General features: G+C 44.3%; 1 pseudogene; it reads right to left on the reverse strand.

Moving 5' to 3' along the window:
• Positions 1–3479: 3479 nt before the first annotated feature.
• Positions 3480–18346, reverse strand: LOC116887811 (annotated as a pseudogene).
• Between the last annotated feature and the right edge of the window lie 4247 nt (positions 18347–22593).

Raw genomic sequence — 22593 nt, forward strand, 5'->3', positions numbered from 1 at the left:
CAATAGGTGATAAAATTCATGAGCAGATTCTAAGGTAAGTATATAAAAGTTTGCTAACTTGAAAAAATTCAGAAAGGTAGTTGGTAGAAATTACAAGGTCCTAACATAGGACAGTGGCAATGGCCAGGGAAAGGAGAGTATTTGTCTAGAGGGGAGTTGAAAAGATTTGGCATGAATAGGTAGATTAGAAGCCTCTCATTGGATGAGGAACCCCTGAATGATGATGCTGGTTTGAAGACAGGATAATAAAACCTGGCTTTGATATGGGGATTTGGAAACTGCTGTCTACTCTGAGTAGATCACTAGTCTAAATAGAAGAGAAATTTTGAGGCCAAAGATTTGAAGGCAGGTAAAAAGTAGAAATGTGGAAGAAAGTTATATCTGGGACAAGCATTATAAGGTAAAAGAAAGCTAGTCTTTCATTTAAGCGGAAAGAAAAGACCATGGACCGTAAGATAACTGAGTGTACAGAGTCTGAAGAAGGCAGTATTGGAGTTATGGATTTTCATTTTTAAAGTAGTGCATCCAGCTGAGGGTGAAGTTCAGTGGTAGTTTGCCCAGCATGCTTGACCTGGGGGCTTGGATCCCCCAGCACCAAAAAGCAATGAAGTCCCATGTCCATTTCTTCTTACTCAATGCCCTTGAGTCTCTGGACTCCTTTTTAGTGGAGGCCACAGTTGTGAAGGGTCTCCATGTTCAGTACTTGGGGCTGTAGTGATGCAAATTAATAGTAGGAATCTCATCTCCCTTGTGCCCAAGCATTTGGCCAGTAACAAGTCCCCAGTAGACCCTCCTGAGGTTCTATTAGCCTTTTTTACAAAAATGAGAAATTGGAGGCTCTTGAGAACCAGCTTGCTCAAGATCGCCTTAACTGAGGTCAGGTAGAATAACAAGTAAAAGAGGGTGTTTTGAAAGTGAATAAAGGGTCACTGGATTTTTACCTACCAAACCAGATATAGCAGAGGCATTTAAGAATGGTCAGCTGATGAAGTTGGACTTTGTTAAAGGGTTCTGTCCTTTCCTATTTAGCTGACATGGAGCTGGAAGAGATAGAAGATTTTCTCAGAGCTGATGACCACTGGTTTGATACTGTTGTGGAAGATGGAGTCTGCCCCAGGTGAGCTATGGTAGCAGCTGTAGCCCCTGCCTGCTCTTCTCCTATTTCTGTTAGGGACAAGGCTCTGGTCGTCATTCTTTTCTTTGAGGTGTAGACAATATGTTCATAGCCTTTCAAACATTACCTTTGTTTTTCTCCTTATCTATTTTTCAACCATGTATTTTTTCCCCACACCACCAGCTGGGTTGGATCAAATTCCATCCCTATTCTAATAAACACTTTTCTCATCCTAGTGAGATGTCTTTCATTTTGCATCTTCAGTCCCTTTTCCTTTTGTTGACAGCAGTTTTACTCTCATGGGGCAGCCCTCAAACTGTACTGTGTAGCCCAAACAACTCAATTCATAGCTTGATCAGCTTCTCCCAAGTAGTGGGATTACATTGCCATGTACCACTCTAGTCAATTCTAGTACTTTCCCTTCTAGGAGGCTCCTCATTGAAGGCTTCACCCTCACCAAGCCCTTCAGTTGTTGTTGCTTCATTGAACTTTGTTTGGGGTTTTTTTGAGACAGGATCTTACTATATAAATCCCTGGGTGTCCTGGAACTTGCTATGTAGACCAGGCTGGCTTGATCTCAGAGAGATCTGCTTGCCTCTGCCTACTGAGTGCTAGATCCAGGAATGTTTTTTATTAGACAAGTTTACTGGAGTGGCCCGGCTCGATCTCCAAAATTCTCCTGCCTCAGAGGTCTCTCATTTATATGCCATCCACCACTGTACCTCTTCTTAGGGAGAAAAGAGCCCTGAAAATTCAAACCCCCTCCCCTCTCTCCTGCTCTAAACAGGCTGGCTTTAGTATTGATAAATCTAAGTTTTGGGGGGTATTTTCTTGATAGGAAAAGAGCCAACAACTACAGACCATGTTCCACCACTTCAGAAGGGCGATGGGGCTGCTCTTCAGAGATGACCCTTCACATCAACCAAAAAAATACAAAGTCACAGCTACCCCACTTAAGACCATAAAGAAACTGATGGCAGAAGATGATGTGGGACAGCGGGGAAAATGAGGTGAAAGGAAGTCTGTACTTAACAAGTTGTCCCCAAATGTGTTCTGGAAGAGTGCCTTAGATTCACAGGGAAGTGGTGGCATTTTGAAGGGGAGTGGTGTTTTCAAGGATAGCTCATAGTCATGGAAACTCTGGGAGTAGGGTTTGGGCAATAATTATAGTTATTTTTCTTTCATTTCCTTCCAGGGCAGCGCTACTAATGATGGGGCCCACAACGGATGGGCCTGCCTCAGCCTCAACCTTCTGATCCAGGGGACTCCAGACTATTAAGGAAGAAGATATAGTTGAAGATGGCTGGACCATTGTCGGAGAAAGAAATAAGGCAGGGCAGTACATGTTTGGGGGGCCCTTGTTTGTTGGGTGTTATGAGAGACTTATAGGAGCTGTTTGGGGATATACACCTCTCTGTTCTGGAAACCGGGGATCCCTTCTTTTGTTCCCATCCTTCCTTCAGGGGAAAAGGCCCCAAAGTCCTTGATTTGCTGGGGTTGATGGAGACCTATTCAGCTCCTTGAATCTTAAGGTACCATATGAGAGATGACCAGGGTTCCCAGCATAGTACCTCCCTAGGTGCAGTGAATTGGAAGATGGGTGATAGGGTATGGATGTGGGTTATACAGAAAACTTGGGCCAGGAAAGTAGGCAGTACATTTATGGAAAGGACCGGAATTCCACAGTGGGAGGCTGGCTTGGCAAGTGTGAGAAAAGCATACATGGAAGAGATGTAGAAGTCTCTACCATTCCCCAATGTCCCCCCCCAGCCTCCACAGAGCATTCCTCAACTGACCAGAATTTGCATCCCCCTGGGAATTCTCCCTGAATAAGTTTGAGAGGACAACTATCAGTGGTGAACTTAAGGTTGGGCTGTTTAAGTCCAGGGATGAGGCTTTAAGATCTTAATAAATATACCCTTTCTTTGTTTAATTCATGATTTAACTTGGAATCAGCTTGAGAGCTGAGCTTCAAAATTCATCAAGAGAGTAGTTTCTGCACCCTCCCATCTCCTTAGTAGCCTGGGACTTTTGGGACAAATTTGACGGACATAGCAGTGCTCCTGAAGTTACTGTGCGCCTGAATAAACTGTATTTTTCTTTAAAACAGTATCATTGTCCTCCTCCATTATTCCGTCCTGCCCAGTGTGGTCCTGCCATGGATCTGGACGATAAAATACTGGATTTTTTGGGGCTGAGTAGGTAGCTATAAGCCATGGGAAAGGCAAGAAGGGTCTAGTCACCACCCCATGTAAAGTCCTTGTGAAGACACTGGCCTGAGGAGTGAGGGGTGGATTAAGTCCCAGGTCAGTAGCAGAGGCTAATTGGAATCCAGGTCTCCTGCCTCTGGTACTTTGTAGGGGAACTAGATGAAAGTAGGATCTGTGGGATACTGGGAGGAAAAACAGACTCATTCAAGTGGTCTGCAATTAGCTCCTGCCCTCCCCTGGAGGGATTTAAAAATTAACATCAATGTAGGAATAGTTTGTCTTCTTTTTAAAAGCCCACATTTGTGAAAAGATGAATTAAAAAAAACCCAAGACCCAGCATTCGAGTTGAAAGTGCCCTTGATGGGAATTCAAAAGTATTGATTGCATTGGGAGGGCTAGAGCCCCAATTGAACATGGGCAGCTGGGTGTGGGGCAGGAACTCCCAGTTCCAAAAACCCTCTGGGGTCTTGTCTCGGTCTGGGAGGCTTCAGGAGGTTCAGCAGTGGCTCCTGAAGCTGCTACTGGTGGTCTCCTCCATCTCCTTTTTGTCCTCAGACAGTGTAGGCCTGGGCAGAATGTGTCCTCGGCCCCCTCCTATTGTGCCAATCCAGCCACGCTGGAGTTCTTCTGTCTGGGCTGAAGTACCAGCCAGGTGGCTCTGGGTGATCTTGAAGACATGCCTCCTGTCTGGCCCTCCCCTGCCTCCAGGAGGCCCCACTGTGCCAATGAGGGGCAGGCTGTTGGGCTTTCACATCCTGGAGAGGAAGGACAGAGAGCTAGTGTCCTTAGCCCAGACAGCATCCTCTGCCCAGTGAAACAACTTTTGCACTGTTCTGGCTGTTTCCCTGAAAAAACCTGCCTTTCACTGTAATGAACGTAAAGATGTCTGAACTGGAACTAGAAGGCAGGCTGGCTACATGTTCATATCTCCTCCCATGCCCAAATCAACTGCTAATCTTTACTTATTACAGATGCAGTTCTTCGCTAGTTCCTCTATCTGCCTATTCGGTTTGAACCACACCTAGAGGAGGCCTCGTCTCTGCTCCTCTTTTCTCCAGAAAGCCAGACTTCCCACCTCACCCTCATTTTCCCCGTATCTTGGCCTCCAAACACTTCTACCTACCTGCTCTGTCACGTAAGGATAGGGGTTATTTTTCCCTTTGCTAGGCTCACCCTGTCCCTGCAGGACAAGGCATACAGGAGAAGGGCAGCCCAGCTTTGTCAGATAGCTGGAAAAACCTGAAGGAGTAGGATGCACACCTGAGGGGCTCCATAGATGTACAGCACCAAGGGTTCATTCTCGGGAACCACAAACCATGCCTTGTGCCATCCTTTCCCACCCTTCTCCATGTAGTGCAGGAAGCTGCAGATGACGCTGTTCTCAGCAGCCACTGAGGCCTGTTTCTGTGATCAGAGACACAGGACAGGGTACATCAATGTTGATGGAAAGCTTTGCTCTTGGCTTAAACAGCCCCATAGTGTATGGACTATGTCTCAGACAGAGGTAGCAAAACTGTGCAAGTCATAGCTAAAATGATTTGGCCTTTGTCACTGAGATAAGCAGAGTGAGGCTTAGCTGCTGACTCTAACAACAATAAGGGGTATGCAGATTTCAGTGGGGACAGTGAAATAAATGCTGGCCAGATACTCTTCAAACTAAGGGACATTCACAGCTAACTCTTTTCATCTTTCATTATATACTTACTGCCTGCTCTGAGAAAGTCCTTCTAATGTGATTAATGGGATGAGTGGGTGCCTAACACCATCTGTCTTAGAGTCCTAACAATAGATGAAAATGCAGGACTTCTGAGAAGAGCACAGAGGGTGTTTATGGGATTGAAATTAGCATAAACAAGGCATTTAAAATAGTTATGGTACAGAGGAAGCTCCCTTACATTTGGGATACCTTGATTTTACTTAAAAAACAACCAATCACCCCACATATGTGTATATTCATGGTCCTAAAAGATAGGATCAGTATTAACAGTCGCAACTTCTGGGTAAAGCACTATGTCTTATTTTGTGTTCTTATCCTATTTCACAATTTAAAAATGTACTTAGTTAATTTTTTAAAAATCCTATAGGCTACCCTATGTTATGCAGTGAGATTCTGTCTGAAATAAAACGATACCTAGAAGCATTTTTCTGGTTGTACAACTTAGCCAAATACACTCTCTGCGTTTCAGTTTCCTCATATGTAAATGAAGGATACGGGTATCGGTTGTTCAGTTACTGTAAGAGTTAAGTGTTTAACATTCTTTAATAAAAATCCTTTTTAACCCTTACACTCATTCTCCTTGTGTCTCAAGCCCAGATCACCTGATTAATTAATTGCTTCCCTGGCTCCAGTAACCAGGGCACACCTCACCTTCAGGGATGGACCTCCTGCGCTGGGGTGTGTTGGCTACAGGCTGGATTGCTCCGGGTGCTCCATGCAAGGCCACATATAATCAGTGCACACATTGTTGGAACGATTGTTGTCATAGATGAGTCGTGCCTGAACTCTGGTGAGCATTTCACAAACCACTGGGGCAAAGTAGGCGTAGGCCAGCTTGTGCTCGGCATTTTCTCTTCAAGTGTCATCAACTACACATAGCTCACTTGCACGCCTCCTCCTTCTGGAGGGTACCCCATCAGAAGTGGGGCGCTTTGTCGTCAGCCTGACCCCACCTTAGCTCTGCCCTGCCTCCCAGCAACGCTCACATGCCCACAGGCCTTGCACACAGAGTGCCTGCGTTTCGTTGGTATGGAATTGAAGGCTCCTGGCAGGCGCATGCACATGGTGACTTCCTTTTCCCGGGATAGGCGAGGTGCCTTCCCAGATCCACGTCTACCAGGAGGTTAGGGCCCAGGTCAGAGACAGCTCCTCAGCCCAGCCCAGCCAGCCCACCTTTGCCTCTTCTGCTCTGAGGCTTGCAAATCATCATAGGGGTTGGGGAGTGCATGCCCACGTCTGGTTCCCTCCCCACATACTATTGGAGGCAAGTCTTCACTTTCTGGAGGCAATCTGCAGCCCCTACTAGCAGGAAGACGGCTTTTTGAGGGCCTGCCACTGCCTCTCTCTCCCTATTTTCTGGGAAAAGGAAAATGTCATCTCAAGAAAAAGGTGGGGAACGGGAGCTCAGGGGATCCCAGTACTGAAGAGTAGGGACTCTTACTGAGAGTTAGGGGAGCATCTTCATCATCATCCCTGTTTGTTGAGTTCACGCCTGGAAATCCCAGGGTCTGTCTATGCTCAGGAGGGTAGAATTGATGGCCTGGCAAAGAGGTGGAGAAATGAGAGGTCAGATCACTCCCATCATAACGCCTATCCTGCCCTCACCACACCGTCCTCCCATGCTCTTAGCCTAGACTTCCCTAGCCCAGCTCTGTCCTCACGCATTATGACTGAGAAAATCCTCCCATAAATCCAGGTCTATGACGGTAATTATCAAATGTAAGGAGGGGGTGGTGGCTGACTCTGGCTTTGCAACTGCTGGCTGTGCTAGGGTGCAGCTTTTGCAAGCTTTTTGTTCAGAGGAGCATGACTTTCTAGAGAAGAATGATTCTATCTGCCTCATGACTTGTAGCTTCAGCCTTATCTGTAAGAGGTGTGATAATGGCATCTGGTGGAAGGCTGGTGTCCAGACCTATTCTGCTTATGTGTACTACTATCAGTCCCTAAAGCATCTGTTAATAAATACCTCTTCCAGACGCTACCACAGCCTTGGGTGTTACCTGGACCCAGTCTTTCTTCTCCTCCTCAGTCCTTGCAGGGGAGAAAAGAAAGAAGAGTCTGAAGTTGAGGCAGGTCAATAAACGCAATGTGAATGGTATTTTGGGTGTGCTGGGACCGAGGCTTCACTACACTTCTTCACTTTATGTAACTCCTTGAACAAGTCACATAACCCGTGATTATTCAACAATGTCTTCCAGATCAAGGAGCCATAAGTGATACACTTTAGAGACAGCCAAGGGGGATCAGTGTGGACTCTTAGAGGACATATGAACACTGAGGAGTCCAGAGAAGGGACATACCTCAGTTTCTGTTGGAATGGGACTTTAAGAAAAGGTTTCCAAAGGGAGGTGCTAGACTCAAGGGAAAAAGGTGAAGTGTATGTAAGAGTAGTGAACATACATGAAACTATATCTGCTAACATGTCAACTTTGCAAAGGGAGGCAGGGTTTTTAAAGATTTATTTTATGTATGTGAGTGCACTGTTGCAAAGTAGGACCCCTTACTTTGCTATCTCTTATCTGGATTCTTACTTTCCTTCCACATTTACATTCTGCTTCAAATGTATTTTCTAATAGGAAATCTGACTACATCTACAGTTACTGTGTGAAAAAAGTAAAAAAGTGAAACAAGTTATGATGTTGAAGTCTTTTATTAGGGATGTAGGATAAAGTTAGTGGCTGAGAATTAACTTACCTAGCATGCAAGGTCCTTCCCCAGAACTTCCAATATACATGCACATGCATGAACTGATGAATTGTAATCAAATGTTTGTTAAATCCCATCTGTAGTATACTTAAGACCTATGCATTTCAATACAGAATCTGCCAAGAAAAGAGTATGGCGGTGATGCACAAACAAACTGTAAACTCAGCATGATTTTCTACTAATGCCAACTTTAGAGGAGGGTTATGGCGGTAAGGCTTGCAAACTTGTTTTGGAAATGTATTTAAAATTAAAAACGTTCAGTAATAAAGGGCATGTAATTTGCAGAGTTCAGTTCCTAACACCCACACTGTACCTACCACCTGTACCTCTAATTCCAAGGTGATCCAATGCCTCGGTTTTCTGTGGAAATGGCACACATGTACAAACCCACACAGATACACACACACACACACACACACACACACACACACACACACACACAGAGTCATTGATATTTCAGTTTTGCCAGCACCATCTGCTGAAGAAGCATCTTTCTACAATGTATGATTTTCTTGTCAAAATCATGGCTAAGTCGGGCATGGTGATTTATCATCAACCTAGCTTTTAAGTGGACACAGGATCAGGAGTTCAAGATGTCCAGTGCTCTCACAGGCATAGCAAAAACTAGCAGTGGTTATAGCTCTAACCAATGTATTGTGTGTGTGTGTGTATCTGTGTATGTGTGTGAGAGAGAGAAAGTATAGGTCCTATCTCATCCAATCTAAATGTCTATTTTTGTTATGTAACACCATGTTATTTAATTATGGCTCTATAATATATGCCTTTAATCAGGCATGGTATATCAAATATTGACCCGCTCTAGGTATGTATGAAGATTAGCATACCACAGAAATTACATGCACCTATCATGTTTATACTATTACAATAGCCATTATGAGTGGCCCTAGGTTGTCTAACTAATAATTAGATAAGGAGTGTGTGTGTGTGGTATGTGTGTGTATTAGAAATTTTCTGAATCATAAGAGAATAAAATGTCTTATTTGCCTTGCAGAGAAAATGGATGCAACTACAGATCATTATATTAAGTGAAATATTAGATAAGGCTATCGTATTTTTTATCATTTAATGGAGTCCTAATTTTACATATATGGCACACAAAAATCGTTTATACTGGCATTGATAGAAGAAGCAAGACTATTAGGGAAAAGTGGGGAAAGAAGCAAAGGGAGGGTTTGGATATAAAGTATGGTCAAAGTACAGGATATACATGCACCCATGAAAATGTTTTACCAGGTGTGGTGGCACACACGCCTTTGAATTCCAGGACTCAGGAGGCAAGCAGGCAGATCACTGAGTTCAGGGCCAGCATAGTCTACAAAGTGAGTTCCAGGCCAGCCAGAACACTCAGAAAACTGTCTGTAACAAAACAAACAACGTATCGCACCAATGGTCAGATATCAAGAAGAGAAGAAGCATCAAGCATTCTGGATTGGTGGGTGGCTAAAGTATAGATCTATGATATACTAAATATAACACCATGGTGTAACCACTTGTAGACTCAATGATGTAGTGCTCTGCTGTAATTCTTTCTAGTTTCCTGTGCTGGAAATTCATAATAAATGTGTGCTGCAGGTGCTGAAACAGCGTGTGATTAAAACTTGCTATGAAAAACGCATGAAGACCGAGATCAGGTCTAATAGTTACACAAAGCTAGAAAATTGTGGCAAATATCTATATAAGCCCAGCACTGAGATGGAGTTGATCTGACTATATTCTCATAAAAATAATTACTTCTTTATTTTCAACTTTGTAATTTCTTGGCAGTGAACAAGTGTTGCTCTTGCACAGAATTACATGGTGGGTGTGACCATTCACTGAGGTATATAAGGATAGGATAGCATTTGTTGATACCACTTACTCCAGGAGAAAATAAGTCAGAACCATTTGAACTGAAGGTTAAAACTAAGACCAAACCAAAGCAAAACACCACTTAATGTCTTGTGTATGAAGAAGAAGAGAAGTTCTAGCAATGGGACCCAGGTCATATATGGAAGTGAGCAAGTTCTCTCCTTCTATCCATGATTATTGGTTCTTAATCAGTGACTCTAAGTCCTGAGTATTCTATCAAATCCACCTGAGAGCTTTGTTGAAATACTTGAAGGCCAATTAGAAATTGGAATCTTTGAGGATGATGGGCCCAGGCATCAGTACTTTAAAAAGTCTCAGCTGATTCACAAATTGCCAGATAAGAACCAGCTAGCTATATTATTTAAGATTGGGTATACTGTTTTGGGTTTTGATTTTGTTTGTTTTGTATATTTAAAACCTAATCAGTCCCTCTTGTTTTTTTTTTTTGTTTGTTTGTTTTTTCTGACAAAGGTCTCACAGTCTATCTCAATCTTGCCTTGAATTTCCCAGCAATCTCCCTACTAGCCTTTCAAACAGTGGGATTACAAGGCAAACCACCACACCAGACAGAAAGTTTCATTAAAATTTTTAAGGGGACTAGAGCTAGCTCCATGGGTGAGACTTAGTACATTCTTCTAAGGCGACCTACTGATTCAATTCCTGCACCCTTCACAACCATTCCAACTCCTGGTTCAGGGTATCTGACACCATCTTCTGATCTCCATCTGGTGCCCTTGAAAGTACATACTGCCAGACACATGCAACAAGGCACCCGCAAACATTTAAGTTTTTAAATAAATAATTTAAAAAATATTCAAGTAGGCATCAGGTGTGATGGTGTGTGCTAATCCCGGTACTCTGGAGGCAAAGGCCAAGTGGGTCTCTGTGAGTTTGAGGCCAGCCTTCTACGTATGAAGTTCTAGGCCTGCCAGGGCTGCATAGTAAGACCCTGACTGGGAAAATGTAATTGGCTGGAGATGGCTCATGTGAGACTCAGTTCAGTTCTCCTGATTCATATGCTGATTGACAACTGCTTATAATTCTAGCTCAATGGGCTGTTGCTCCTCACGAACTCAAGTCACCTGTGCTTTCTTATGCACAGATTGAACCCCTGGCAGCCACACATAATTTTTAATAATCAAATAAATCTTTAAAAAGTAGACACTAGAATAAGCCAAGAGAATTGTTTTGAATTCAAGGCCAACCTGAGCAATTTCCAGACAATAAATATGATTACAAAGTCATTTCTCCATGCTATTCTGTTGCTAGGAGAAATCTGTTGGAGGCCCTACAGCATCCAGCACTCTTGAAATATCCCTAACTGGGCTGGTCTGGCTCAGTGGTAGTAGCTTACCTGGGAAGCTGAGCCTAGATTCGGTCCCCAGCTCTGAAAAAAAAGAACAAAAAAAAAAAAAAATATCTAACTGCTAGGCAGATGCCATGCCTTTGTGTTATTTGTCTCTTCCTAGTAGTCCTGTTTTCTGTTGCCCGGCCTATTGTTCCTTCTGGTTCTTGTACAACTACAACAGGCTCAGGAATTCCTCTTGATATCCCAGAACATCAGGTCCAACCACAAAAACTTTGTTCTTTGTTTTGTTTTTGTTTCTTGACGGGGTTTGCACACAGCAGCTTTAGCTATCCTGGAACTCATTCTGCAGACCAGGCTAGCCTCAAACTCAAAAAGATTTTCCTCTTCTGCCTCCCAAGTGCTGCAGAGTTAAGGTATGTGCCACCACTGCCTGGCCCAACTACTACGGTTACTATGCTTTCTTCTCCTTCTGCCTCCATGCACTCCTCCATGGATACTCTTACTTTAACAGCCTACCAGTAAGGCCCGTGCCAGTGTGTGCACTGCCACAGCCTGATCAGGACCTTGTTGAACTTGCACCTGGACTCTCTCAGAAAATGGTGATGAATTTGAGAACCCCATGGCCCAGCTGATGAGACCCTAGCTCATTTCAGCTCTAATCCTGCTGGCTGGATCTAGGAAAATTTTTCAATTTATACAGCTTTAAGAAATGGACGATGGTAGCTATATATGTGGTGGTGATAGCCATTTTGAGGCTATTCATGACAAGTTAAATAATCCTCTTCCCCTAGGTTCTGGGTTTGTTCATTCTCCAAAATTTCCTGACCAACATATGTACCTTTTCCCACACCATGTGTACATAAATGTGTCATCTAAAATCACCCACACACACACACACCAGCTGAGGAGCAAAGGCCATCTCTTTGGGGTGAGTGTTCCTCTTTCTCTGAAAGATCTCTGAGCCTGAATACTCAACCTTATCTGAGTAAAGTGAGTTGGAGGAAGGCATAGGCAAGTTTAGTACCTGGCCTGAGTTAGAAGGCTTCTTTCTGGCACCAAGAAGGTCCGAGGCATGTTGAGGTTGGAGCTCTCCTTTAGCTAAAAGGAGGAGGGAAGAATCATAGTGAGGCCTACAGAGCTCCACTGCACATATGCACACTACACTGGGATCAATGCCCCACCCCACATTTCCAGTTCTCCTGGTGCTCCACCTCCATGCCATCCCCATCAATACGTGCCCTTGCTTCAAACTTTCTGACAGGGCAGCCTGGGCCATGAGCAAGAAAGCGGTCGTTGAACTTCAGGAGGAAGAAGAGATTTGAGATAACTGTACAGGGGCTTAATTAGCCAGATGGTTGAAGTTTCTCACCTGTACTACTACTAGGTGTGAGGCAGCAATGGGAAAGAGATTACACAAATTGTCAGGCAGTGGTAGCCTGAGGTTTAGATCCCAGCAGCACTCAGGAGCGAGGAAGACATGCACTCTGGGTTCAAGGTCAGTCAGGTCTGGTGAGTGGAGTTCAGGATCAACCACCACTTCTGAAGCTCCTGTCTCATACATACACACATAAAAGCTAATTCAAATCCAGCTACTTCGGTGATGAGGGAAGAGAAGGAAATGACAAAAAGGAAATGTAATAGGAATTTACCTTCCTAGTTGGCCAATTCATATCTAAATTGATTACATAATCTACAAAATATTTCTAGCTTACAAAAGTGAAAATACAATGTTGCCCCAAGGAAAGGACGGCTAGCTAGAGATTCTATTCTTGAATAACTACAGGTTATCTATGTGCAGACATACCACAAGCCACCCCTAGCTTACTAATATGAAATTGTCGATCTTGAGTGGTCTATTCTTTACAAGCAACAAGGATTCTGTTAACTTCTTTGAGCTCTTGTAGTGCAGGACCCCAATGTCCTCCCTCACCCTAGCAGCTCATAGACTGGCAGCTTATTGTGCGTTCGTTCCTGGCAGGAGGTAAAAGATAAAAGCTTGGGGTGGGCAACACTTCCCTTAAATGTCCTCAAGTCAAGCCTGCCTCCACCAGGCCCAGGACAGAGCTACAAGAGGATGGCCAAGGACCAGGGCTTGAAGGGCCACTTACCATTTCGGATGGCAGCATTAGGTGTTCTGCTGCTGTGGCTATCAGCTCAAAGACTCTACAACAGCACAGAAAAGTAAGATCGATTAGGAATCCTTGAGAGAGCTCTGCAGGACAGCTACTCCATAGTCTCCTTCTGGCTAACTACTCTCCCCTCGGCAAATGCCAGCCTCAAGATGTTCATGGCTACCATCGTTCAAATCAAAACTGCCCGTAACAACACAGTAGCAGAAATATGTGGATAACTGTCAGCCAATAAATAAGCTTAGTAAAATAGTTAGCATTAACTGGCGGGAAACAAGGTCTGTTGGGACACTTGTTTCTGGCAGTCTGGAACTATATATAGATAGTTCTTGGGTTTACTTTTGTTGTTATTGTTGTTTTTGTTTATTTTTGAGACAGAATCTTTCTATATTCCCCTGGGTGACCTTTAAATCCTGGGCTCAAACCAGAGTGAAAAGAACAACCTTAATGACAAAGACCTCTAAAGAGAACTGGGGATGAAGTTGAATCCTCTAACACACTAAACCCCTGGGAACCATGTCATACTTAGCACCATATAAACTGGGTGTGGTGTCTACCCATAACCCCAACACTCCAGAGTAGAGATGGTAGGATTAGAAAGTCAAGGTCATCCTCGGGCACACACAGCCAGTTGAGGTCCTTATGATATGTAAGACCCTATCCTGAATGCACACACACCACTAAGCACACACACAAGAGAAAATGAATGATAGTAAAAAGATAAGGCAGTAGCTGCAGTAACCGTAAAAGTGGAGTTAGAATGTGACATGGTAGAGCATAGCTTTACATGCATATGTTGAAGGGAAGAAGGAGGGAAGAAGGGAGAGACACTGTTGTTTATGTTCCCGTTCTGACTATGAGCACATATTCTGTCTGCAATGCTCTTGCATTGCAATGGGTTTTTTATAACACTGTCAAACCTAAAAACAAAATGTTCAACCACCATGGGGCGTGATTACAAATTTTGCTTTGAGCAAATGTAGTAGAAAATCAATCATTAGCAATGATATTATTTTATGTGGGGTTTTGACAATATGAAAATCTTCCGGAAGTGTCTTAGGGAAAAAGATACAAGTTCAAGTCTGCAAAATAAAGTAAGTTTTGCTAACACATATCTAAAAATGTATGCTTAAAAAAAAACATTTATCAAGGAGGATTTGGTCCCCCACTTTTATCATCTTCGGTTGTTCCATACTTCCTATGGGGACATTGTCATTATGAAAAAATGGAAACAGGTCTTCATAATCTCCACATGTTATGTATACCTTCCTGCACTGCCTCTTCTCTGCCTCTGCCTCTACCTGCCTCTGCCTCAGTCTGGCTGCAGCTTTGAGTTCCCACTCTACACAGTTGATTCCCACCTCAGAACTCATGCTGCACTAGAGACATCCACATGGATGGCAAAAGCAAGCCCTGTTCCCTAGAGCAGGCACATTCTGGTGCAAAGTTCTGGCCCTGCTCAGCTCAGGTCTCCATATGCCTTTCAGCAGGTGCTGGGCATCCTCAACTCCTTCAACCCTGGCCTTGAAGGAGCTTTCTTGCCACATGACTACTGTTTCCCTCCATGGCTCTCGTGTGCTTCTGTACAGCAAGACCCCAGCTCTTTTTGTCTGGCATTGAAGAAAGCCTTGGTGATTGGCTTCAGTGAGCCGTGGCTTCCTCCATATGCACCCCTCCTAAACAAGCCCTGTCTTCTTCACTTGTGCTACCATCCAGCAGCCTTCTGGATTTGGCTTACCACGTCTAACAGCCTTCCCTAAAAGCTCAGGATGAGGATTAGGACACTATCCTTGCTCCTTCTGCCTCACCTAGTCACACTGCATGCTCCTTACTCCTGCATCTGGTCCCTCAGTACTGAAATTAGCTGAGAAAGGGCTCCTTCCCTTTCCTTTCTCCAAGGATCTAGCGGATGTAGTATAAATCCGGCCCTCTAATAAGCAGAACCTCGAGGAACTGGTTATCAGGGTTAAAATGAACTTGCTGAGTGGTGGTAACATGTCTTTAATCCCAGCACTAAGGAGGCAGAGACAGGCAGATCTCTGTGAGTTCAAGGGCAGCCTGCTCTACAGGCTTGATTTAGGACAGCCAGGATGAGAGAAATCCTGTCTTGAAAAAATATAAGCCAAGGGCTCAGGTGGTTATCTGCCCAGAAAATTGGCAGCTGCTTTTCTCCATGGATGCTGCATCTTTCACCCCAGGAGAGAGCCCAAAGGGACAAGAAAGATTGGCGAGTTGGGGGCACAGAAGCAAACCTGTAACCTTCTGGTTGGGCTCAGACTAGAAGCTGTGTTTGCTGTCAGGACCTGTGTCTGGTGATATGCCATGGAAACAAATTAACACTTCTGGAATCCAGAGCTCTGTTTGGGAGTTTGTTCTGAGATCTGTGGCCTAAAGTTAGAAGCTTTAGTGGGGCTTAGGCTGGGCTTGCCAGTCTGGGGTCATTCTAGGTTCACTCTTGGGCTCTGGAGTTTGAATCTGCTGGGAGCAAAAGGGAGGTAGTCAGTCAACAGAACCGAAGATGATTCAATGGGAGCTCAGCTTAGGGATTTTGCTGAGTCATAAAAATATGAGGGCTGGCATAGGATCTTGGCTAGGGTAGCTCAGTGAGCCGAATCTTAGCCAGCTCTGGTTGGGGAGTAGAAACAATCCTTGAAGTTTGTTGTTGTGTGGTTGACAGGGTTTCCACTTTTGGAGTCAATATAGAGAATCTGAGATCATTCTAGAGATTCAATTATGGTTGAAGCCCCTGGCTAAAAACAGAGCGCTGAGTTAATAAACTCACCTGATATTAACTCAGGAAAATTATGGACCTTACCCAGGTTGTTAGTTATCAAGGCAACAATGTTTATTAGGTCTTGTCATGCCGAACCCATATACTAAATATTTAACTAGATTATCTCATTTAGCCTCAAAACAATTCTGTAAAATAGACATTATCTCTTCTATTAAGCTTATAAGTAAGCTTGGGATGGGCGATCCACTACGCCCAACTGGGTTTAAAGGGTTTATTTTATGTGAAGTCCTGGAGGTTAACCTGGGGCTTCATGTGCTAGAAAGTGCTCTCCCTGCTAACATGCCTACCCCTTTTCATATTAATTTGCCCAGGTCGGCCTTGGATTTGACTTTTGGCCGAGTAGCCAGTCCTCTGCGTGACCTGCAGAGTAGTTAAGATTGTAGGCATGGTACCTGCAGCTAGAGAGCAATTTCTTCAGATTTTGGTTTCTACATGCCCATTTGGCCCCTCAGTGGAGCTCTCATTTGAGAGAGGAACATGGTACTTAATATGCAGCTGTCTGTTGGCAGAGCTTGAATTACAAATTTTCTCAAAGTCTGAGATTTATTTCAGAGTCCAGGTTGAGACAAAAGTGCCTCTCCCTAGTTGAGTGAATTTAGAAGTGTGCTGGGAGACTACAACTGTCTTTTCCCATTCTGTGAATCCCTCTCCTCCTCCCTACATTTGGGCTACTTCTTCATTTTTATTTCCTGATCCCACCTTCCTGAGCCTTTACTGGGTCCTCCTGTTTTCCTTTTCATTTGGAATTCACTCCTTTGGTAAATGTCTCACTTGCTCCATGGCATTGGATACTAGCTGTGCACCACTGGCATAGAATTCCTCCAGGAATTCTAAGATAATCTAATTATCTAATGGCAGCTCCCTTGTGTGCATAATGTAGTGCCATGGAGCCCAGAGGGCATCTGTTCCCTCTGGGTACAACAGGTGATTGTGTGAGCTGTCTAAATATGAGTGTAGCAGCTGAACTTGGTTCTCTGAAAAAGTGTATATGCTCTTTTAATCACAGAGTTCTCTCTCTCAACCCCAAGAACCATTCTTGACTCTACCAGTCTCAGCACATCTGTGTGTTGTCCTGGGGTCTTCAGTGCCGCCTAAATAGACTATATCTGGAATACTGGAACTGTTTCTCATCACCACTACTACTACAAAGCCCTGCCTTCTCCTTCTCTTTGCCTCTCCCAGCCAATCCCTAATCTGTTGGCCTTTCTAGCGTATCCACTGCTCAGAACAAACTAATCCACCTCATCCTGAGCTTCAAAGCTTTCTCCTCAACCTCTTTCTAACTATCATTTCTGCCCTCCTTGTCACCCTCAGGTCATGGAAGCCCTCTTTGTTTGTCACACAGAATGCAACCACCTCTGTCAGCTTGCCATCTCCCCACTTTTGGGCCTCCACATTTTCCTGGAGCAGCCTACAGAACATTCCCTCCATTAGCCTGTGCTTTCTTGTTATTCAGGTTTTGGTTTGCCATCTTCCTGCATAAGTCTGCGGCTAAAATGGTGTCTCGTCCAGCCCTTACATCCACTCCCCTCGTCCTGCAAGTCACACTTAGCACCGTGTGAGTGTGTTCCTGCATGGTTCACTTGCATTGTGGCTCTCTCCAACAAAACACACATACTCCTAGTCAAAAGACACCAATGATTTTGCTCAGTTCCTGATTCCCATTGCTAGAACAATGCACAAACACTGAAGGTTGTTATGTTGGTGATGAATAAATGAAAATATGAGTTAAGGGAAAACAGGCTGAATTCAGAGCTTCATCTGAGCCCTGACCTGACACAGATGGGGGAAATATGGAAGGAATCTAAACCAACTACTTTTCTAGAGATTCAATGCAATGAAGAATTACTCTCTGAAGAGGAGGTATCTCAGCCTAGATCCAACCAAGGAGGCAAATGGGAACACGTCTGATGTATGAAATTCTTGGGAGGATTGTTCTTGGGAGTAGCCAGTGGCCTGGGTAAACTAAATGAACTCTGGAGGGTGAAAATCTAGAAGTCTGACTGTAAGAACTTTTTTGCTTGAATCATCCATAGAGAATTAATAAAATGGAAGCGGCCTGGGCATTCAAGCTGGAAAAATGCAGGCCTGGGCTCAGGCTCAGAGGAGTTAGGCTTCAACAAATTCTCAGCTTCATTGAGGGGTGAATGGGTTCAGCCTAAGAAAACGCATAGTCTCCCTAAAGATGATAAGACAAAGCATTACCCTTAGACATTACAGTTCCAGTCTGAAAAGTTCCTAACTGGGCTCTTTTCTGGAGTAAGGAAGGCAGGTAATGAACTAGATTCATCCTAAAGTCTACCTGGAGCCTCAATATGAAGCCCTTCAGTTTTAGATCCCATTTGGAGTGTGAATCTCATTCAACATTGGCGGACCAACCTGTGAATGAAAATCTGATCCTGACTCAGGGGCCACAGTTGAACCTACCCGTGTGGGGGAAGTAGGGAGGAGCCTAGGGGCACAGACTCCTCCGACCACGCATCCCGGCGGGGAGCCATGGTGGCTTTGTGAATAGTCCTTGAGAAGAAGCTCATAAGCGGAGATGTTCACGCTGCACAGGCTCCAGCATGTGGTGCTTTCTGCAAGGTCAGATTGCCACAGGCTTCCTCAGCCTTCTGATGGGCTTAGAAAAGCTCAGATCTGGCAAGGCCTCCCCAGATTGTAGACCCTACTCCGTAGCATGTTTTATCCAGTTTCAATTCTTGCCTTCATGGATGATGACTTTAAACTGGGTAGAGCGCTCTGTCCCATGTTGACCAGCTCTACCAGCCCGATCGAAGTTTTCACATACTACCGCCGCATCTCTTCGAGGAAGGTGCCTTCTGAAGGATGTCACCATCCATGGTAATTCCTAGAGTACCAAGAAGCAGGGGCTGGCTTGGTCTCCAGCCTCCGGGAAAAGCCATTTTCAACTGGCTTCCTTTTGGAAATGCTGCTTATAGTATTACAGGCAGTGGGCTCAGGGACTCGAGTTTGAGCTGAGGGCTGTAGACTAACTCTGTCTGCTTCAGTCCCAAAAGCTATCCTGGACCACCCACTCTTTACCATATTGTGAGGCCAAATTTCATACACTAGTGTGCCTTGCCCAGTCTTGTATGCTGGGTAGTGCCAGGAACACAGTGCTGAGCCATACTCAAGTCAATACCAGAGCTTTACCTTCTAACATGAGTGGGAAAAATGTAATCTTGAACTCTCTCTAGTTACAGTGTGATGTGAGAGACAAAGCAGACTTAAGGCCTGGGATGGTAAGGAATAGAACTGGCTTTATACTGGCCGCTGTAATCACAGTTTTCTAGAAGCATGATTTAGCCTGTATGAGTGTAGGAACATGGAGCCACAAAGCAGGTAATGCCATGGCCTAGTTTGTTTGGGTGGAGCTATTCAAACGTGGTTAGTGCTCTCCTATAGATTGCAGAGAGGAGAATCCTGAAGCCAGAGTCGGCTCTAAGCCCTGCCCTCCTACCTCATTTGTTCTCCTCAAATCCTCTTCTTTATTCCTAGACACCTTAATCCATTTGCCGTCCCAGTCTTCGTCCTCTACATGTTGTGTTACATGCCTTTAAGCACTTAGGAGACAGAGGCAGATATGGATCTTTGTATGAGATCTGAGCCAGCCTGGTCTATAGAATGACATCTGTCTCTCAAAACAAAACCAACTGTTAGCTTATAAGCTTCAAATTCTTATATGCTAGAAACACGTTTTAAGCTCTGAGCATGTGTACTAACACATTTAATTATTAGAATAATCTCTACAAGGTAGGCCCTTATTGTCCTCATTTTAAAAGACAAGGAGGATTTGGGTACCTGACTTGGGGTAATGCGTTACCTGGCTTGTTATTTTAGACCTTGAAGCAATCAAACATGGCAACAAACAAACAAAACTATACATGAATGATAAAGCCAGGTACATACAGCAAGGTAAAGACATTTCCTTAAATTTGGAGATAAATGCTTGAGGCAGAATTTGAACCTAACCGTTTGGCTCTTTTGTTTTCCTTTTGTTTGAGGCAGGTTCTCTCTGTGTAGCCCTGTGTCCTAGAACTCACTCTACAGACCAATTTGGCCTTGAACTCAAGGAATCTGCCTCCTCCCAGAATGCCTAGGGAACTAGAGCGTGTCATCACATCTGGCTCATTGGCTTTTTTTTTTCAATTCTTTTTTTTGGGCTGGGAAGTGCTAGGCAAGTGCTCTACCGCAGGCAAATCCCCAACCCTCATTTGTCTTAAACTTCTTTTTTTAATTGTCTTGGGGAACAGTTTTCCTTTACAGAGTCTCTCTAGCAGCTCTGGCACATCCTGGAACCTCCTGTGAATTCAGGCTGGCCTCAAACTCAGAGATCCTCTTGTCTCTGCTTCTCAAATGGTGGGATTAAGGCTGCGAGCCACCTACTGACTTTTTTTAAGACAGTCTCTTCATGTGTAGCCAGGTCTAGGCTGGTCTCAGATTCATTGGTCTGCCAGGTTTCAAGTGATGGGATTATGGTTGTACAACAGCTAAATCTCAACACTTTTTTTTGTTGTTTTAAGTTTGATGATAATGTGGTGGTGGGGTGGAACAGCCAGGGGTGAAGGGTGGGAGGAGGAGGTGGCTAGGCACACATGTGTGGATGTGCAAGGACAGCACATGCAGGCCATTTCTTTTTTTCCTTTTTTTTTCTGGGGCTGGGGACCCAGGGCTAAGCCACTGGGCAAAATCCCCAACCTGTAGAATAATTTCTTTTCTTCCGTGTTGTTAATGGGTTTGCAGGGCTTGAACTGGGGTTGCCAGCAGCAAGCATGTCTACCAACTGAGCCATCTCTTGAGCTTTCTTCGCTCTCAGGGTTCTGAGGTACACTCTGCTACTTGGCGTTTTAGGCTCATTTGTGTTCTAATAAATTAGGAGGCCAAGAGGCAGAGGTTGGGTGACTTTGTTCTTGAGTTTTTGTTTTAATTTTGTTATTCAGAAGAGAAGAGGTAAGTGAAATCAACTTATTTTTTATGATGCAAGGGATGTCTTGATGCTGGGCCATCTCCAACATCTCCAGCCAAGAATGAGGTCTCAGTGCATCTGGGCAACATGTGTGATGGGAGGGCTGGGAGGAACCTGTCTCAGGAGCTTTGGGTAGGCTGACAGATGAACAATTTGAAAGAAGATGCTATGGACAACATCTTGCAGGGAAGGAACTGCGGTTCCGAGAGCTTCTTCCAGCAACCGGAGCACAGAGTACCCTAGTGGAGCAAGGGACAAAGTGCTCTAAGCCAAGTGAAACCAGAGCTTAGATAGAGGAAAGGGCAGCTTGGGAGGTAAGAATTGGTTATCTGTGGGCTGCTCTGTGTGGACCTGTGAGATTTCTTGGTCTTGAGGACCACCATGGAGGTGAATTGAGAGAATTGTCAGTCACCAAGATTGGGACCCTGGAGTTGAACTGGGATGATGCTAAGTTAGGACTGGAGCAGGTCAAGAAGCAGATTTGGAGTTCAGAGAGAGACTGGAATTAGGTCCTTTACTGTATGGCACCAAATATTTATCATGTTGAAAAGTATGAAATTCTCTGGTGTATATGACACTGTTTAGAGGCTAGATGGAGCAATAGAACAAATAAAGATCCCTACCTCAAGTTCTAATGAATCTTGAATTGAAGGTCAAGGTTGAAAGTCCATGAAGAAGGTACAGTCAAGATGGGGAGGGAGTCAGAAGTGTCAGAGTCACAATCACTGACTGTTTGTATCATTTAAGAGTTAGGTGTGGATCAATTTATGGTATTATCACAACTGGCTTCAAGATCAACCAGAGCCTTACCACTTCTGGATTCTGGTCCTAATGGTGGAGTTAGGCAGGACATCATGTCTCTATGGACCTACCTACCCATATCTTGAGTCCTAGGACCCAGAGAACCATTCACCTGATCCAGAGATGGAAGCCTATGAAACATAGGCCTTCTCGGTTGCAGGAGTTCATGCTTAATGGAATACCTTCTGCTGCAGATAAGCTGCAAGAAGAAGTGACCCTTGATACGTCATCTCCACATAACCCAGCTCCTTTGATCCATTTCTTCTCTCCCTCCCACGCTACTCATTTATCAGGTGTTACTATTTCTCATGCCTCAAACACACACCCAGTGATCCTCCTCATCAGTTCCCCAGTGGCTGGACTACAGGCAATGTACCATGCCTGGCTCCCTAGTGCACATAAGGCTCACTTTTAGATTACCCTGGAATTACTCGATCAATTCTGGCAGCTTCCTGTAAGCGGTCCACCATAAGTTTGTCCCTCAGTTCAGAGATGGGCTCCTTCACACAGACAGTCATATACCCATTAGTTGTAACTTTCTCCTGCCTCAGTAGGTGTGGTTTGGTGGCTAAACATGAGGACCAGAAGTCCAACTACATGGATTCAAATCCTAGTCTACCAATCATGTATTAGCATGATACAAGTTGCCTAGTTATTTCTGATTAAAAGTCCCCATTATAAAGACAAATAATAAGGTCCATGTCCATTTTACTTGTGATGGAACAATTTCATATATTTACACTTTCATTTATAAATTTAACTTTTGCAATGTTAGGATTAAACTTGGGACTCACGCCTGAGGCCGAATCTACATTTGCCTACACTCCCAACCTAAAAAGACTTCCTATAAATAAAACAGAACAATTGCAGATTACAGTCTAGTATCATATTTAGTCACTCATTGGCCTTTGCTGTCAGCAAGGCTGCTGAGTCGGTGGGGTGTGAAAGCTGCAGGCTGTCATCTACAAGATTGCC

The sequence above is a fragment of the Rattus rattus genome, chromosome X (genome assembly GCF_011064425.1).
Source record: "Rattus rattus isolate New Zealand chromosome X, Rrattus_CSIRO_v1, whole genome shotgun sequence".
NCBI classification, from domain to species: Eukaryota; Metazoa; Chordata; class Mammalia; order Rodentia; family Muridae; genus Rattus; species Rattus rattus.